General features: G+C 35.8%; 1 protein-coding gene across 1 annotated transcript in view; it reads left to right on the plus strand.

Moving 5' to 3' along the window:
• Positions 1-19,447, plus strand: part of ZNF804B (zinc finger protein 804B) — an 800,208-nt gene that overhangs the window by 118,011 nt on the left and 662,750 nt on the right. The window lies entirely within an intron of this gene.

The raw sequence follows: 19,447 nt of genomic DNA on the forward strand, positions 1-19,447 counted from the left end.
GTTTAATAAATTTAAAGCACATTCAGAGATTCACAGGAGCATATTATTATATTAAAATAATTTCTGTAGGTTTGTTGCAAAGCTGATGTGTATTAAGAAAAAGTCAGAAACTTAAAGTGTTCATATGTTTCAGGGATGAGGTATTTGTCTGGGCTCCTTGCCCTTCCCATTTTGGAAGGCAGGCTTGACTTTAGCTGAGCTTGTCAAAGCTGATAGCCTGGCATTCTGCCTCTGGCGCTGAAGTTGATTCAGCATTTTAGGAGAAACATGAAAAACATCAACATCCTGTGTTTACACTTAGCCAATTGTACATAAAAAAGTCCATTTTAATGTTTTATATTTAAGCAATGTATTTACACTAGTGTTTTCTTTTCACCCGTCAACAAAGTATAACTGAAATATAATTATACTATGAACTTAGGATTTCATCTCTATATCTTCGATATAGCTCTAAATATACTGCCATTATATTTGCTCCAAGTAAATAATAGATCAAATTAAAACAATTACATATGATTGATACTTTTTTGCATTAAGAGAACTTATATTCAATAAATTATATTCTCTTTATGCTTTCTTGTATTATTAAACAATGACTTTATATTATAAACAATACAGAAATGCAACAAGTTATTTTTAAGAAATGACATTCTTTCCACCTATGTTAAAGTAAGTAGGCACAGAGACTAGAAAATACATTTTTCCCCTCCCTGTTGTAAACTGAATTGTGTACCCCCAAATTCATATGTTTAACCTAACTCCCAGCATTTCAGAAGAATATGAGTGTGTTTGGAGGGTCTTCAAAGTGGTAATATTAAATTAGAGAGGGGTCTAATTTAATATGATTCATGTCCTATAAGAAAAGGAAGAGACATAGGATACATGTACAGAGAAAGGCCCACGTTGCTGTGAGGACATGGTGAGAAGAAGATGGCTATTTGCAAGCCAAGGAGAGAGGCCTCAGAAGGAAACAAACCTGCTGACACCTTGATCTTGGCCTTCTATGCTCTAGATCTGTGAGAATACACATTTTTGTCATTCACGACATTCAGCCTGTGGCATTTTGTTATGGCAGCCTGAGCAAACAAACAGACCTTTTCTTATTCCTTTAAGCAAACCTGATAATACTCATTCCTCTTGCAGAATGAGAGAAGGGTCGTGGGAGGAGGTAGAGGGAAAGAGAGAAAGAAAGGAGAAGAAGGAAAGAGATTAGAACACATGTTCGAATAGCATATAGAAACAATGTAGAGGCTATATCACAGAATTATTACCCTCTCAGAACAAAGAGAAAAATATATAACAGTTAATGGTGATATAGTTTAAAATCCATCAGAAACTCTGCTTAACACTGTCTATGCAATTCAGAAAATCCTCACAAAACCCCTATTAAAAAGTATTAATGTTATCATGGACTTTGTTAGCTAAAAAAGGAAACTGTGGCATTTTTAAATTAATTGCTCTGAGTTTTCATATACGGGCAAAAGAAAAATGTGCTTTGAGCCCAGGTGTTTCAGGGACCATGGTTGATACTCCTAAACTCTGTGTATTATATTCTTTAATTATATAATAAGAGCCTACAGAAAAGTGGAAATAGGTTCTCACAATTTCCATCTTAAGCACTGTGCTGGTCTTTTCTAGTCTTTCAATATTGGCACAATTTTATGTAGTAAATACTATTTAAATATATAAATTGGAAAGAGGAAGACATTGTTACTTAAAGCAAACATCTAATTGTGGAATTACTGGTTCATGCAGTAACACAAGTATGTTGAAGAATGGCAGTTTCCCAGGTTGGTAGTGGTTTTGGTGTCTTGAATGATGACAGTCGAATGATTTGCCATTTTAGTTTTACTTCCTTATATATTTTCATGTCTTTGTAAAACATGTCCTATCCTTGATATTAAGTTTGTGTGCTGAAACAGTACTGACTGGTCTAGAATTAATAATGCTTTAGAGACTGCTTTTAATTATTTCATTAATACAACCATTATTTTCATTGCTTGTTTTGTTGAACAGTTACTTTATTTCCTAGATATGTTAAGCCTTCTCTGAACTCATTCAATACATTATGTGCCTTTTTGAAAATTATATTAATGCTGTTATAAAAAATTCTCATAATAAAAACTTTTTTTTTTTTGTTTACAGATATGCTAGGCTTTCAACAGTTTCAAATACCTTGCATGATTCTCTGTTACATTCAAGTTAGTAATCTACTCCTCCTCATTTATCACCAGAGTATCCAGCATTATGGTCTCCCAGTCCATTCTAAATGAAACATCATTTGATATCTGCTATACCAGCCCCAGCCCCATTATAGATCATCAGTGACTCCAAACTACCAATCGTATCACCTTTGCTCAATCTCCATTTCTTTGATTGGGGTGTGCTCAATACAAGACCTTTCTCATAGTACTCTATTCCTGGATTTCATGACTCTCTGGGTTCCCCTTGTTCTATGAAAGATTCTCAGAATATTTGTATACTCCTCTTTCATTTGTTCCTTAGTGATGTTATTTTTTCTTGAGGATTTCCTTGAGGGTGCCTAGAACTTAAACTCTTAACTTCTCTAGGACTGTCTTCCCTTTCTGTTATGTCTTCTTCTAAGCTCCATATCTCTTTCTTAAACTTCACTCATTTGTTAATACCTCCCTTGTTCTCTTTGATACGTCATATATAACATCTAAAACTAAACTTGTCTCAAATACTTTTTGGATGTCATCTCTGTTTCCTTATTTTTACAAATACTATTTTCCTACTCATCCAAGTCTTATTGACATAGCTTTGAATCTTCTTATTGAGCTTATTGACAAAGCTTTGAATCTTCTTTCAACCATAACATCAGCTTCTTATAGACTCTATTCTATGACATTTCTGACATCCATTTGTTAGGAAGTCAGACTTTAGAGATAGAATGCCATGTTTGAATCCTTAGTTCTTCATTGAATTTCTGTTATATTTGGCAATCTTTCTCTGATTATATACTATTTTCTGTAAAATGGGATCATAATAGTATCTACTTGTAGGGCTATAATGCTGACTAAATTCCATTTTATATATATATAAATATAAAATTTTATATATATATGAAGTATTTCAAATAGCACTTAGTGCATTAATTCCTTTGCATGTAATTTTGCTGTCATGATCATTATATATAACCTTCTTTCCATTTTCATATTTATCCTGTTTCAGTTCTCATTATATTTTTCTGATCTCTGATAGATCTCCCTGACTGCTTTTTTTCATCAGACATTTACTATTCTACTTTATTCCATAACATATTTTGAAATTAACATTCCAGAAACAACCAGATCATTGTGACTCCCTATTGAAAAACATTCATGATTTGAGTACTAATCACTTGTGTGATGTCAACCAAATCACTAAACTTCTTTGACTTTAGTTTTCTCATCTTTACCTTAAGGAGTATGGCTGAATGAACCATTTGATTTACCATTGCCTGTTTAGTACAATACATGATGCTAATCATGACATTTAAAGATTTTCCTTGTCATCAAACCCTATTTTTGTTTAGATTGATATTTCAGATGATTCCATACCCTCCTGTACTTGGTTAATTAGAATCTCATCCTTCCACTTCCATGACAATAAGTACTGTGTGCTAAGTAATATATATGAAGGCCTCCCTGGTGGCGCAAGGGGTTAAGATATAACCTATGAAGCTCGCCGCAGTCACTGCAGCACAAGTTTGATCACTGGCCAGGGAGATACCCACATGGCACTGCAGACCTCTCCTGACTCACCTTCTGCTCCCCATAGCAGTGTATTTCAGTCTCTTGCTGTTCTGTTCCCTGCTCTGTCTCTGGTGACTCCTCTCATCCCCCACACCTCTGGCCTGTACCCCAGTTCTTATATGTATAAATAAATAAATCTTAAAAAATCAATCAGTAATATATATATGAGAAAATATTAATGTGGATTCCATATTCATAATGGCATCCCTGGGACATAACATTTGGTGGATTCTCAGAATGTGGTAGGATATGGAGCCAGGTAGACATGCCTTTATGGGTGAGGCTCATTCTCAGCAGTATCACATTCTTTATTTGCTTTTAGCCAGCCAGAATGAAATACAGTATTTACTGTTTTCTTAAAACATCTTGTATTGTCCCATCTCCATGAAAATTATTATTTTCACACTGCCTAGAATATTCTTCCTCTTTATTCAATTAAAAAAATCTGCCTGTTTTTACATGTTCAGTTCAGTGCCACTGCTTTCCTATATCTGCCCCACAAATAAATATATTTTCCGGGCCTCCCCGGTGGCGCAGTGGTTGAGCGCTGGGTTGCGAAGCTGCCCACGGCCTCTGCGGCGCCGGTTCGATCCCCGGCTGCTCCCCGGCCACTGGAGGAGGGTCCCACATGGCACGCGGACCTCTCCTGCCGCCCGCTGCTCCCCTCAGCAGTGTACTTCGGTCCTTCTGCCTGCTCTGCTCCCCTCTCTGACTCTGGTGAATTCTCTCATCCTCCTGTGCTTTTGACTGTACCCAGTGCATGTATAAACAAAACAAACAAACAAACAAACAAATAAATAAATAAAACATGCCTATATTAAAAAAATTAAAAAAAAATAAAAATAAATATATTTTCCTCTCCATAATCCTATAATGAGTAGTAGATAATACATAGTTGTTTTTCTGTCTTTCCTTCTTTAAATTTAATTTCCTTGTAATTAGGGACCCACTCTTTTCATTATGCATTCTCTGTCCTTAAGTATGGCATTTGAACTATGCTCTGCCCATAGCTGCTTCATGGATATTTATGAAATGAATGGTTGTAACATATTGTCACTCTGCAGGAAGTAATTAAAAATGCAGCAGGCACAGTGTTGATGTATAAAGATACTATAACATAATAGTAATCTTTACCATAATGTAGCCACAAAGAGCCACAAGTTGTACAGCCCCATAGAAGGTCATTAGTTATAAGGAGAACCCTTTCTCAGTGGCAGTGATTTTTGAGCTTATTTAGATTTGCTTTTTTTCTGATGACTCAATACTCCACACCCATCTATTGAACTAGAGTTTCTTCTTTACACTTCCATGAGTAGCACTGTATTTCTAATAACAAAGATGGAAAAGTACTGAAATTTGAGTTCCTTATTCACATTGGCCTCCTTAGAGCCTGGTATGTGGTGGGTTCTCATTATATGTTTGGATAGAGAGCCATGAGAACATGCCTTTATGGGGGAGCTCATAACAGACTGATCTGAAACTTGCAGGTCTGAACTCATCTACACAAAGGTGTGGCACATTGATGCAGTGAAATAAAGGTCAGTCAGAAGGACAAACTGCATAATCTCTTAGTAAATACTACCAACCTAAGTAACCAACTCTAAACTCCATTTTATTTAGAGGTTTCTTAAAATACATGAATTTTAAACAGTTGTCTAGTATTTTTATCTGGTCATTTGATTTCCAGAGACTGTTTTAAGATTGGGGTTAAAATAGTGCTGTCCTTTGATTTAACCTCCATGCATTATTTAGAGAAGAGTGGTGTTATTTGTAATCTAATGCCATCTGTCCTTTGAAAGTTAATTGCACTTCTCTGTTCTATTGCAAAGTCTCTATACCACAGATAAGGGTCATTGGATTATTTAGGATTAAAATTCCACTTAATAACCCATATCCTCTGATTTACTGACCTCATAGTACTAGTTCATAGGGTAATTGCTAACTCCTTAGTTAGTGAAGAAAGAACCATAGTAAAAGGAACATAAATAACTTTACTTTGCACAGCAAATTGAGAACAAAGAGGGAAGAAATGTTGAACAGTGTGCAGGTTCTACAAAATCTCGTGTCCTTTGCCACCCTTGAACATTTTTTAGGCCATGAGTAACTTTACCCATGCTGTTTTGTTTGGGTAAATAAAATACTGTATATAGGTTTTGACCTATGAAGTTATCATCTTCAACATTCCACTGTGCTCCAATCAATCCATGTTGGGTTAATACATTTAAATTACTAAAAAATTGATGAAGTGACCCTTCTGTCACTTATAATTAGTGTATGCATTTGAAGAAATGGGTTTTACTAATGAAATTTAGGAAATAGGGTTGGTGTATAAACATGAGTTGTCCTCAAAGCCAAAAACATTATCATGAGGGGAGGTTTAAAGTTCAGATGGTTTCTGCAGATCTTTGGCTCTATTCGTTATGTAAATAATATTTGTTATTATTTTGCATGTGTTATTTTGAGTTATAGAATCAGCAAAACAAGTAAAAAACAAAACCAAAACGGTTCTTAATAGGCTACAATGACTGTGATTTATTTATTGAATTTGTCTTTTCATATTCCCTAAAGAAATGTTAGATATTCTAGAAAGTTGATTATAGGAAATTCTTTGACTATGTCCTGTGCTGTAGGGAAAACTGGCTAGAATGTGAAGAGTTTGATAAAATAACACTAATCTTTTAATACATGCCTTGAGATCTGGAATTTTTCCAAAGAACCAATATCTGGGTTGCATTTTTGCATCTAATTGCCCCCCCTCAAAACTATTTTGCAACTTAAAAATATGACCAACAATCCTTTCCAAAAATCTCCCCTGTGAGCTTAGAAACCAGTAAAATTGGAAAGTGTTCAATAGAGAGATACAACTTTATGTAGCAAAAACGTGTAGCAAAAACATGGTTGTAATGTCCAAATGGCAGCACCTGTAAATCATTCAGTGTCATCAGTGCCATGCTAACTCAAATAAAATACATGGATGTTTATTCCAATTAGCCTAACGTTCATTCAGTGCAAGAGTATAAAGCATGCTAAGTGTTAACTTTTGGCATCTGGTAAGGCTATCTGTTCATATCACATCATCTCCATGGCCCCTGGTAATTTGTTCCGTTAAGTAATGGTCTCAGTTTCCACACTTTGGCCAGTAACCTCCCTTTTGACATTTTCATGGCTATGTTTATGTTTTAATTCTTATTGTCTTAGTTCAAATTATTTGCTCCTTTATTTCCCATTTGTCTAGCTTTCATTTTTTATGTTCAAAATGGCTCTGAAAGTACATTTCTAGGAAACCAACTCCCAAGTCACCTTATAAAGTCACAACTCAGACTGGGAAAATTCCTCAACAGATGTGGTTGTATGGAATGTTTTGAGAAATGAATTCATTCACCAGCTATGCATTGAACACATAAAATTTGTTGCTACTATGCTCATTTCTGTTGGGAATATAAATAAATATCCAAAGGTTTCTAATTTGTAAATATTGCATAATGAGTTGTGATAAATATTAGGAAAGAAGAAATGTGTGTATAGCTAGAAGAGCCAAAATAGGGGAATATTAGTACAATATTTTCTTTGGAGCTAACTCTCAAAAGTATAAATATGGCTAATGACAACAGAATTACCAGGAACAAGGCATAAAATGAAGTCCCTTTCCATTAAGTAAACTCTGAATTTACTCCTCACAAGTAATGGGAAATTCTTAAAAAAATTTATTGTGTACATTGGAATGTAAATTTAAAATATACATTGCCCCATAACAACCAAGTAAAACTTGGGGAAAGGAATTAATGAAAATAGCAAAATTATATAAATATTGTGACAGAAAAGTAGAGTGAGCATAAACTTTTACTAAGCTTTCAGAGATGGCAAGTGATTATCAAAGTAACAAGATAGTTTCCAGTTTCTTAAGATTCTAAAGAAATATGAAATCCAAACACCTGCAAGATAGAACTGAAGATTAATAGATTAAAAATAATCAAAAATTAATATTAGAAAAGGATGAAACAGGTGAACTTATCTATAAGTACATTGCTAACATTTAAAAATGTTTTTATCCTACTTCTACAAATTTGAAAAAGTAAATAAACAATAATCTGTTTTATTTCTGTCATAAATCTGGATCACTGAAAATATTCAACTGAAAAGTTATGCTTACTCATTAGATTTAATTAGGTAATTACATTTTATACTACAATATAGGTGGTGGCTTTATTGCAAGTTCAGTAATTTTGGTGACAAGTGCATTGAAATGAAAATTAAAGAAGCCAGAGAGGTTATTCAGAGCTGTTAACTTTTCAAAAGGATAATTTAGTATCTTTACTTAATTTTCATGCTTGCCCACTTTAACTGGATTAATAGAGCAGAAAACCTAATAATCAGAACAACACCATCATTTGGTGAAGTGTTTCAGTGGAATTGTGTTGCATCAGAGAAACTTTTCATTTTGCTGGAACCCTGATTTTGACATTTTTATTCAGAGCAATGAAGCATTTTCATGACTATTACATTCTTTTGTTAAAGATAGCACAGTGAGTTCATGTTTAACACAGAAATGATAGCCAAATGTGGTTCTTTCAAATCATAGAGGGTTGAATTTTAAAACATTACTGTTTGGCCATTTTGCCTTAACAAGGGCAAGTTAATATGGTTCATCTTATTAGTGGCCAGTATTTATTGAGTGATTACTATTGCTAGATTTTTGTCTAAGAATGTTACATATCAGTCATTTTCTTTATTTCTTCCTTTAAGATGGGTGCTATTTCTATTCTTTAAGAAAACCAAAGACCAGAGATGTTAAGCAGCTTCCCCACTGTTCTCAGTGATGAGCGGGGCAGTTGTGAAATTCATCTCTGTTCTGTTGGTGAAGGAAAGTTTAAACAAATTGATTACAGAGACTGTTGATAAGATTTTAGGAAAGTCATTCATTTTTTATTTATTTTTTACATCATTGTTCATTTTTAAACAATATTTGCTTCCCCCCACCCCCTCAGATTGAGTTCCCATAGAATTTCCTTCCCCAAGGCACCTGTGCACCATGACCTCAGTCCCCTGTGCTCCTCCCTCTCCCCCACATCCCTCTCCCACCTCCTCCCCTGCAGTATGTCTCTGATTTATAATTGTCTGTTTTTGCTTTGTTGTGTTTTGTACTGTTACTTTTTTTTTTTTTTTTTACACTCATGTCTTGTTTGGTTCCCCTCTACTCCTGCTAAGTGAAATCATCCAATATATTCTTTTTCCTTCTGACTTAATTTCACTGAGTATACTTCCTTCTAGCTCTATCAACATTGCTGCAAATGGCATGAGTTTATCTTTTTTGATTGCTGAATAATATTCCATTGTGTATATATGTCACATCTTCTTGATCCAGTCATCTATTTTTGGGCATTTGGGTTGTTTCCAGGTTTTACCTATTATAAATAGTGCTGCAATAAACATAGGTGTAGAGGTGTTCTTTTGAATCAATGTTTTTGTGTCCTTTGGGTAGATCCCTAGGAGTGGAAGCCATTCTTTCATAGTCTAGCATTTGACAGTGGGCCTCTGTATACCATCATACCTCTTCTGTTTATTTGAAATAATATTATTCCTACCTCATCAGTGTTGGCATGTTGGCAGGGAACAAGTATTTCCCTACCCTCCTGTTTCTTTTTGATAAGTGCTGTTAATTGCAAATAAGCCATTTTCTCACACATCAGTCCTATTAGTTATGAAGGTAGTATTTGGATCTTTCATCTATGTTTATGTTAATTTTGTTTCTCCATGTGCTCATAACTTAAGCATGGAAAAGGTTTTTGTTCCCTTCAGATCCTTGGCAAAGAGTGTTGCTCAGAGGACTAAATAAGAGAAAAGCATATAGAGAGTTCATAGAATAGACTTTGGTAAATATTAAACACTTATATTTTCTGCTACTACTTAAATAGAATCCCTATAGCAAATCCATACTTTACGCTTCCTCTAAGTTCTTTAAGTTGCTATTAGACTAGTTAAAACCAATAAACCCGTATTTTAAAAACATACAGTATAATTCAGATCTTTTGCTCTTACCAATTTGAAATATTTATTATACTAAGAAATAGTGAAATTTGCCTATATCATATTTCATCTAATTTAAAATGCCAGCAGTAGTAGCATGCACATTTATTTTATATGCCATTAAGGAAGAAAAATGCTTCTAGGTAATTTTAAGATACTATATATTAAAGATATCACAATTTCAGTGGGGATAAATATGCAAAAATGTCTGACAATTGATGAAATATGGTAATAAAATCAATAAATCTGTTTTTTCCCTTCATCCATGAGTTGGGATAGTTTGAGATTAAACCGGAGGAGCAGCAATAAGACCATCTATATTTCTGAGTTATATTAATGATTTCCCAGATGTTCTTGGCAATATGGTAGGCTTTAGCTTTAAATGGGTCAAATCTGGGAAATTAGTGTAGACCATATATATATATTCCACAAGAGTACCTCTTCATCATAGACATGTCCTAAAATGAAACCAATATTAAGTTGCTGATTTTAAATCTACATTCTTGTTCTGAAATCTTCCTAAGACATTAGCAAGTTAAAACATTTTTTTAAACATTCAAAACATGTACTCATGGATGTGTGTGCGAGATAGTTTACTTAACTGACTTGAAACAGAACATATAGTTTACAAAAACTACTTAATGCAAAAGTAAAACATTAAAATAAGCTCTGTAAAACACTAAGTGTGTCAGTATTTCTTTTCATTTTTCAATGTTTATAAAAATGGGAGGTTTAAAAATGTATATACACATTTTATGCAAAATATCACACAGGAATATTTACTATTTTAGTAATGTATCATATCTTTCTGCTTTCAATTTTCAAGGCCATTAAAAAGAGGAAGGTTGAATATAAATTCTCCTAAACAGAGATTTTTTTTCTTCTACTACTGTTTCCTTTTCTTTCAACAGTATTCTGCCACATGGACATGTTTATTCTTGTGTCTCATTGATTCATGCGTTTGCTGTACTTGTTTATATCTGTTGCATAGCTGGTATTGTAAAATATGGTTTTGTGGAGTGCAACTCTTGATTTGAAATAGCTGTTCCATAAAACTAAGCTATTAGATTAACATGTCAGTGCATTGAAGTGAGGAATCAACACAAGGTTGATTTTCAGTTTTTATCACTTCCACACCAAATGAGAGAAAAGAGTGACTTGGTGTTTGCGTAGTTCTTTCATCTGGAAAGATTTGAGCATTTTACTAACATTGTGCTGGCAATCGTTCAATTGTACAGTCTTCTGACTGATTCATTCTATACTGTGATCTCTTATCTGATGAGGGTCACTCAGAATGACAGAAAACAAATATATTTGCAGTAATCCACCTAGTGCTTTAGTTATTTGATAATTTCCATCCTTCCAGGTCATCAGCCAAGGTATAGGTATTTTCTGCTTCTATATATATACAAATTTTTTTCTGTATCTAAATTGGTTGAGGGTCGTAGGTTTCTTGTGCAATATAGATGATGTAGTCTTTAGTTTTTCAGGATATTTAGGTCACTACACTATCAAGGAGTTATTTTCAAATATTGTGGAAGATTTTTAATAGGACCTCTTTTAGTGGACTTTTAAATGTTACTGCTTTTTGTGAGTTCTAATGTGGCAAGCTTGGACTTGGTCTGTATTATTCCACCTTTTGGGCAGTAGCATGAACTCTAGTACAGATTTGAACTTGACTCATTCTGTTATCTCTTTTTCTCTAAGAAGCCTTGTCTATTAACATAATAGTATTTATTGGGCCTCCCTGGTGGCACAAGGGTTAGGACACAATCTATGAAGGAATCTGCAGCCACTGAAGCACCAGCTTGATTCCCAGCCAGCCATGGAGCAACCCATATGGCGCAGCAGACCACCCCTGCCGCGCCTGCTGCTCCCCTCAGCAGTGTACTTCAGTTCCCCACTCTGTCTATGGTGAATCCTCTTACCCCCACACCTCTGACCTGTACCCCAGTGCTTGTATGCATAAATAAATACATCTTTAAAAAATAGTATTTATTGTTTTACCTCCTATGTTATAAAAACTTATTGAACTGACTAGGAGCTGCCATTGAACCATTAGGAATGGGTTGATACTCAGATTTTAAGTGGGAATTGTAGGCTTAAGCCTACTCAGCTTTTATTTGTGAGAGACAGGATTTGCCATCAATGCTATTTTTAAAGCATTTTTTTACACACACTCTGTTCTAGAGTTGCAGAAAGTGTATAGGGTGTGTTAAAGTAGATCGTAACCTTGTTGGGCACTGGCTATAAAGATCAGCTTATAACAGGTTTGCTGCAGACTTACCTCTCTGATTAAGCATTTTTTTCAGCATGGAAGAAATTTAAAACAGTTGTTTTGTCGAATTTGTTGTTAGAGAAAAAAATACTTGGATCAAATTAGTAAGTTCTTTGTACCCCATATCAACCTTCCCCCATTCAAACTGTGATTTCATAATTGCTTAAAGTCATCATAGAGTACTCTCAGCCATGCTTGAATTATTACATGTCTTTTTTTTTTTTAATCATTCATCAGAAACACTACATTACAGATAGTTTGTTTCGGAACTCAGAGGAGAGTAGCTGCTTTGGAATCATGGGGAGGTGTATTCGAATCTCAGTTCTGCTACTTGATAGCCAGTGAACTTAGGTAGATTTTTGTCTTATTCTGAGTTTCACGTTTCTCTTTTTTTTTCCTCAGATTTATTTGTTTATTTTATACAAGCACTGGATATAGTCATAAGTGGGGGAGGGTGAGAGAGTCCACCAGAGCCAGAGTGGGGAGCAGAACAGGCAGACTGATGAAATACACTGCTGAGGGGAACAGCAGGCATGGCAGGAGAGGTCTGCATGCCATGTGGGACGCTCGCCGGCCTGCCGGGTATCGAACCGGCGCTGCAGAAGCTGCAGACAGCTTCGCAGCCCAGCGCTCAACCACTGTGCCACCAGCGATGCCCTCAAGTTTCTCTTTTATAAAACTGACATCATAATATCACCTTGGAAAGCTGTTATTGGGGACAGATAGGATTTCACTAAACACGGTTGTTCCTGGCCACAGTAGGTAAGCTAGCAATTCTCTCCTGTTTGTAGTCCTTTAGGATGTATTGAGGTTCTGTTAATTTCCTTGCTGAGGATATTTGCATGAAGTAGATAGTTTACTTCACTATACTCCCAAACCCCTTGCCCTTCTTTTCTCCCATTTTTCATCTATCTTTCTGCTTTTATTCTGTCTTCTTTTTCAAACAGCCTTATTTGGTTTTATGGCCTTGATAGTAACATCTGTGCAGAAGACCCTTCATTTTTTGGTCTTTAGCCCCAATCTTCTCTAGAGATGTAGGTTCCCCATTCTATTGATAATAACCTAGGATATTTTACTTTTGATATCCTGTCAGCACCTTTAAATTAGAGTCAGATAAAGCCAAACTAACAATAACTCCTAGAAACTGATTGTACAAATGGAATACCAGAGCAAGAGGGGGAAGAGGTGGGGTGAGACCAAGGTGGGGAGAGAGCAGAATGGACTATGGGGATGGACTGTGGGTGCTTGCTTTGGTGGTGGATATGCTGTAAGTAACAATAACTCAATAACTGAAGGGGAAGATCCTATACTTCTAAAACACATGCTGTAAACCAGTGTTACCTCAGTAGAAAAAAAAATTAAAAGGTTGAATCTTAAGAAAATATTGAACTAAAAATTGAAATACCCTGTGATCTAACAATACCATTCCTAGGCATTTACCCAAAGAGTATGAAAACACTAATATGAAAAGATATTTGCACACTTAAGTTCAAAGCAGAATTTTCACAGTAGCTAAGCTATGGAATCAACCTAAATTGTCCATTGATAGGTGACTGGATGAAGAAATGTGGATTATTTCTTTTTTTTTTTTTAAAGGTTTTCTGAATTTTTTTTTTTTAAGATTTATTTATTTATTTATTTATACAAGCACTGGGTACAGTCAGAAGCGCGGGAGGGTGAGAGAATTCACCAGAGCCAGAGCGGGGAGCAGAGCAGGCAGAAGGACCGAAGTACACTGCTGAGGGGAGCAGCGGGCGGCAGGAGAGGTCTGTGCACCATGTGGGACCCTCCTCCCGCGGCCGGGGAGCAGCCGGGGATCGAGAACCGGCGCTGCAGAGGCTGCGGGCAGCTTAGCAACCCAGCGCTCAACCGCTGCGCCACCGGGGAGGCCCAGATTATTTCTTATCTATTAAAAAAAAAAAATGAAATAGTGCCTTTTGGAATAACATGGGTGGCACTTTAGGTCATTATGATAAGTGAAATAAATCAGAAACTGAAAGACAATTACAAGGTATGTTTACTCATTTGTTGAATGTTAATAACTGCACAAAATAAACATAAAATAAAACAAAACTAACAGACTGTAAAAAATATAGTGGTTACCAGGGGAAAGGGAGGATGCATTTGGGGTCAGTGAAGGTAATGTAATAATAGTGTATGTCACTGCATCTTTGGTGGAAGGTGAGTGAAGCATGTATACAAGTTGAGATGTAAAGCTGTACTTTCAAAATTATATAGTTATGTAAATGAATGAAAAAATGAGTAAAGTATAAAAATAAATGTTTAAAGTTAATATAAAACATTTCAAGCATGTAGATAAGTGCAAAAGTTATATAACAGAAAGCAGTATTCCAGTACTTAGAATTATCTTTTGTTGATATTTCCCATATGTAGGGTAAGGAAAAATGTCAGGCTTTTCTGCCCTCCCGCCATCAGGAGAGATGATGGATCCTTGAGGTCCTGAATGCATGCCTGATGGCAGGCACCTGGAATAGGGTGTGGGCATAAGTAGATGGGATTCACCTGGACTGAGACTGGGCTTTTAAGGGCGGTGTCACGGGGACGCCAGCAGAAGCAGAGAGAAGCAAGAGAAGCAGAAGAAGCCGAGAGAGAGAGAGAGAGAGAGAGAGAGAGAGAGAGAGAGAGAGAGAGAGAGAGAGAGAGAGAGAGAGAGAACGCCGGAGGGCCCAAATAGAGCAAAGACTTGCTGGGAGCTGGGAGGCCTGCTAGCCTCCCGGCCCCCAGCACCCTTGCCTGCTGTGTACCAGGTAAATCCCAATAAAAGCCTGCTAAAAGCCACTGAGAACTCTGACTCCTCCTTTACCCAGACTGCTGGATCATAGAAAACCTGCTTGGTGGCCATTCCTGGGCCTTACACCATATTTGCTCCATGTTTTTACTTTTATTTACATTTTTAAATAAAATTTGTAGCCTCCTTTCTTCTTCCACTCTGAACTTGGATCATCTGTATTTACTCCATCCGTTTTGGATATCCTGTGCTCTTGGTGGTAGTGAGGTAAAAGAGGGATGGGATTTTGAATGAGGGTTCTTTTAGAGAAGAATTGATAAGGAGATGATCTGAGCAGATATGACATCTCTCAGTATAAAACCACCATGGTACATAACTGATGTGAGAGGATTAGGCAATATAACAAAGATTTTTTAATCATGTCTGTGACACATATAAGGTATTCAGACTCCACAAAATTAAGGTTTTTTTTTTTGTTTGTAGAGTAAGCATCACAATAACCACTTCAAAGATTGTTGTAAAGATTACTTGATATAAGGTACATGAAGTTATCTAAGTCTGGCATCTATGTATTAATTGAAGAATTGGTATGGATCATAATGTACCAAATGATACAGTGCTGTTCTTACTTTGTATTATAAACATAGAAGTGCCATCAATGTGGCCTTAGAGATTTCTGGGTTAGTATCATGAAATATGATGTAATTGGATTTGGTTTGAAGTTGAAGCTGACCAGTACTAATATTACCATCTCCCCCTCCACTAGCCTCTGTGTTAGTGTAGCGATTAAAGTACATAGCTCCAGTGTGAAAGTATTCATTAGTAATTGCTTCCAGGGGAAGTGCAGTGCTGCTTCTTTAAAGGCTTTCACCTGCTACCAAAGCAACCTCATGCCCTCCATTTCATTCAGTTTAATTTTTGTACTTGGTGTAGAAAATACTGAAATAGGGTTTTCACGTATATCTTTGACTTGAATAATATTTAAATTACTTTTTGAAATAAGTTATCAATGTAATATCTGTCACAGAGGGGGAAAATAGGAACCCTACATGTATGAGTGATTATAATTCTTGCTGTGGGCATGAGTCTCTCAGTGCTTCAGAAAAGGCCATAAATCCACTCAGTATTCCTGAGTATTGTATTTTATATCCAGGTATCAGAGTTATGGAAATATATGTAAAATTTTGGGCATGTGGAAAGTGAGTTGACTGTACATCTGGGAAAGTTCTTATACATTGCTTATTCCAGGCTATTCATCTTGTGCTCATGCAGGCTAGCATTGTAACACTCATGCTTGATGATAGGAGCTGAATAACTTGTGTATACCTATAACATTTTTCTTCTTAAGAAACCTCTCATCTTCTGAATGTTGGTTAAATGTTTTGTTATTGACATAATACCCCATTTGGTATGAGAATTAAGAACAATACTTTCTTGTTTTGATATTGAAACTCACTGAGGGTGATATAACTTTCAGCACCAAATATCAAAAAAAATTTTACATGAAAGCACAGCCATTAGCATTTAAGGAAGGAAAAATATAAATTTTTCTAATGACTTAGAAAGTTCTGAAAAGTTCTGTATTATAAGACCAGCACCCAAAAATCTTTATATTAACTCTGAAAAGTCATATGGAAGAATGTTTAGGAAAGAAAAGTTAGTAGCCAGGTTCTTCATATCTGCCTCTCTTTGCATGATTTAGTTTGAGGAAACTTATTTTCACAATTAAAATATATTAATGAATAAATAAATTTTATTTTTGGTGACTAACTCTCACTAAGGATCTATTCCCATATATTTGAATTGGGAAGCATGGGTTGAGTTAACCATTTCATGTTCTGAAGGAAGGACAGGTGATTTGAATAGATTGAGTGGGGTGAGATATGAAACAGTAATTCATAATTTGAAATTGGGAATAATGAATTAACTATTAAAATGTGGTCATTTACTAGTTGAAGTTGGTTCTCTTAATATTTGTATACATAAAATGCTTACACTGCTACTTTATTACTTAAAAAAATTTAGACTCATTTATTGACTTTCCATTAAGGAGTTAACTCTGTTTACCAACTTCCCCTTCACCTCCCATCTCCAACTTTGCTGTAATTCACCTATATGTATCCTATTCCACCAATGTTCTCATACATAACTGTCATCATTTTGATTATATTAATACTCACTTTCACCTTCCTAAAATATGTAAATTATTTAGGACTGAGCAATGTGGTAAACTATGATTACACTTTATTTCTTGCTTAATTGAAGCTAATAATGTTATTTTTCTGTGATAAATGCAGTTATCACAAATGCAGCCTCACTTATCCAATGGCATTGAAAATTATATTGTTTTTATTTTTATAAGATATCTAAATTTCTTTATAAGAGATTTATTTCCTTTAGTTACTGTATTAGCAACATCAGTTGAAGAAGATTTTCTGAGTGCATTCTGACCTGCTTCTACTTAAGCTGGTTGTCCTCTGTAGAAACATTTCAATTTCTGAATGTCATGTCTGAAAAACTGACATTACTTTACCTTAATGCTTGATAATAATTTGACTGAATACAGAATTCTAGACTCTACATTTCCCCTTATATTGTTGAAAACTTTTCTTTTATATTCAAGTAGCTAGGCTTGTTGTTAAAAAGTCTTGTGACCTGATTTTATGGGATTTTTTTTTATGACCCCCCTCTCTTCTTTTTCTTTAGTTTGTAGAATTTCTCCTTTATATCAGCGTTCTAAATGTGCTGTGGTCTCTCTTTGCTCCAGTGATGTGGGCACTCAGTTTGTATCTTTCATGTCTCTCATTTAATGATAATTTTCTTAAATTGTTTCTTTAATGACCTTTACTGATACTTTTTTTTTATTTTTTGTAACTATTATTATTCAGCTATTGGATTTTCTGCGTTGTTTCTGTTTTTTTTTTTTTTTTCCACTTTTTTCCTCTCCTGTTTTTAATTATTTTGTTATATTTGGGGGAAAATTTATCAATTTTATCTTCCACCATTCTCTAGTTGACTATTTACTTTTTAATACCATTTACACATCATGTAGATATACAAAAAAGAATAGGAAAGGACTCTGGACCTAGTAACATGCAGATTCTTCACTAATGTTCATCCTCAATCTGTGTAGAGAGGTCCTGTGCCCAGTACCTGGAGGTAGAGGCAGCAGTATATAGCCTAGGCTGCTCACAAGGAATTGGGCATTTATTGAATAGATACAGTCAACCCAAAGGCAATAATGCAGGTAGGACTAGGGGAATAGTAGTGCAGCCAATCCCATACCCTCCAGCCATCTCTTGATTGTTCGCAGTATTGGTCAGGTCCATGAGAAAATGTTAATGCAGCTGATCCAGGTCAATGACTCCTCTCCCACATAACCTACCTGCATCGAGCAAAGTGATTAAGAATGGAGAGCATCGGGGCCTCCCAGGTGGCGCAGTGGTTGAGCGCTGGGTTGAGAAGCTGCCCGCAGCCTCTGCAGCACCGGTTCGATCACCAGTTGCTCCCTGGCCACCGGAGGAGGGTCCCAAATGGCGTGCAGACCTCTCCTGCTGCCCGCTGCTCCCCTCAGCAGTGTACTTCTGTCCTTCTACCTGCTCTGCTCCCCGCTCTGGCTCTGGTGAATTCTCTCACCCTCCTGCACTTCTCACTGTACCCAGTGATTGTATAAATAAATAAATGAATCTTAAAAAAAAAAAGAATGGAGAGGATCTGGAGTGGAAAATGAAAGTCAGTACTCTGTGATTATATTGTTAATCATAGTTATCTTAAGAAAAGTCAAAGTTGAAGGGCTTTTAACTTTAAAATTGAGTGGTAAGGAATAACTAAAGGAAATAGTTCAATAAGCTTTGAAAAACATAAAATGAAACAGGTATTAGGCTTCATTATTCATTTTACCTTTGTGACCTCACAAAAATAATGAATTTGATGAATCAACTTAAATATTCTTACTGCTTCTCAATAAACTTGCACCCAATTTGATATGATCTCAATAACTTTCATGTTTGGGCGTGACAAAAACAACTTAGAATTAATGCATCATGAATGGCACCTATAAGAATAAATGCCCTTCCACATGCTTTTGCATTTCAAAATAATTTGGTGGAACTTTTTCCACTTGAACACTCCACTGAACATAACAATTAATCCGGAACTTCTATTTTATTATTTTTTTAATCAAATCTTTTTTTTTTTTTAAGATTTATTTATTTATTTATACAAGCACTGGGTACAGTCAGAAGCGCTGGAGGGTGAGAGAATTCACCAGAGCCAGATCAGGGAGCAGAGCAGGCAGAAGGACCGAAGTACACTGCTAAGGGGAGCAGCGGGCGGCAGGAGAGGTCTGTGTGCCATGTGGGACCCGCCTCTGGTGGCCAGGGAGCAGCCGGGAATCGAACCGGCGCTGCAGTGGCTGTGGGCAGCTTCTCAACCCAGTGCTCAACCGCTGCGCCACCAGGGAGGCCCGATAATCATTAATTTGAGGATGTTTTGTACCATTGGCTTATGGATAGATATTTTAGCAATCGATCTCTAATCATCAAGTGGTTAAATTTTGCATTGTAATAGAATGATTGTGAAAACCATAAAGGTTTTCAACTGCTACATAAGGGAATATTTTTTAATAAATGATTTTCTCAG

This window comes from Talpa occidentalis, unplaced genomic scaffold, assembly GCF_014898055.3.
Source record: "Talpa occidentalis isolate TD23 unplaced genomic scaffold, MPIMG_talOcc4v2.1, whole genome shotgun sequence".
In the NCBI taxonomy this organism is placed as follows: domain Eukaryota; kingdom Metazoa; phylum Chordata; class Mammalia; order Eulipotyphla; family Talpidae; genus Talpa; species Talpa occidentalis.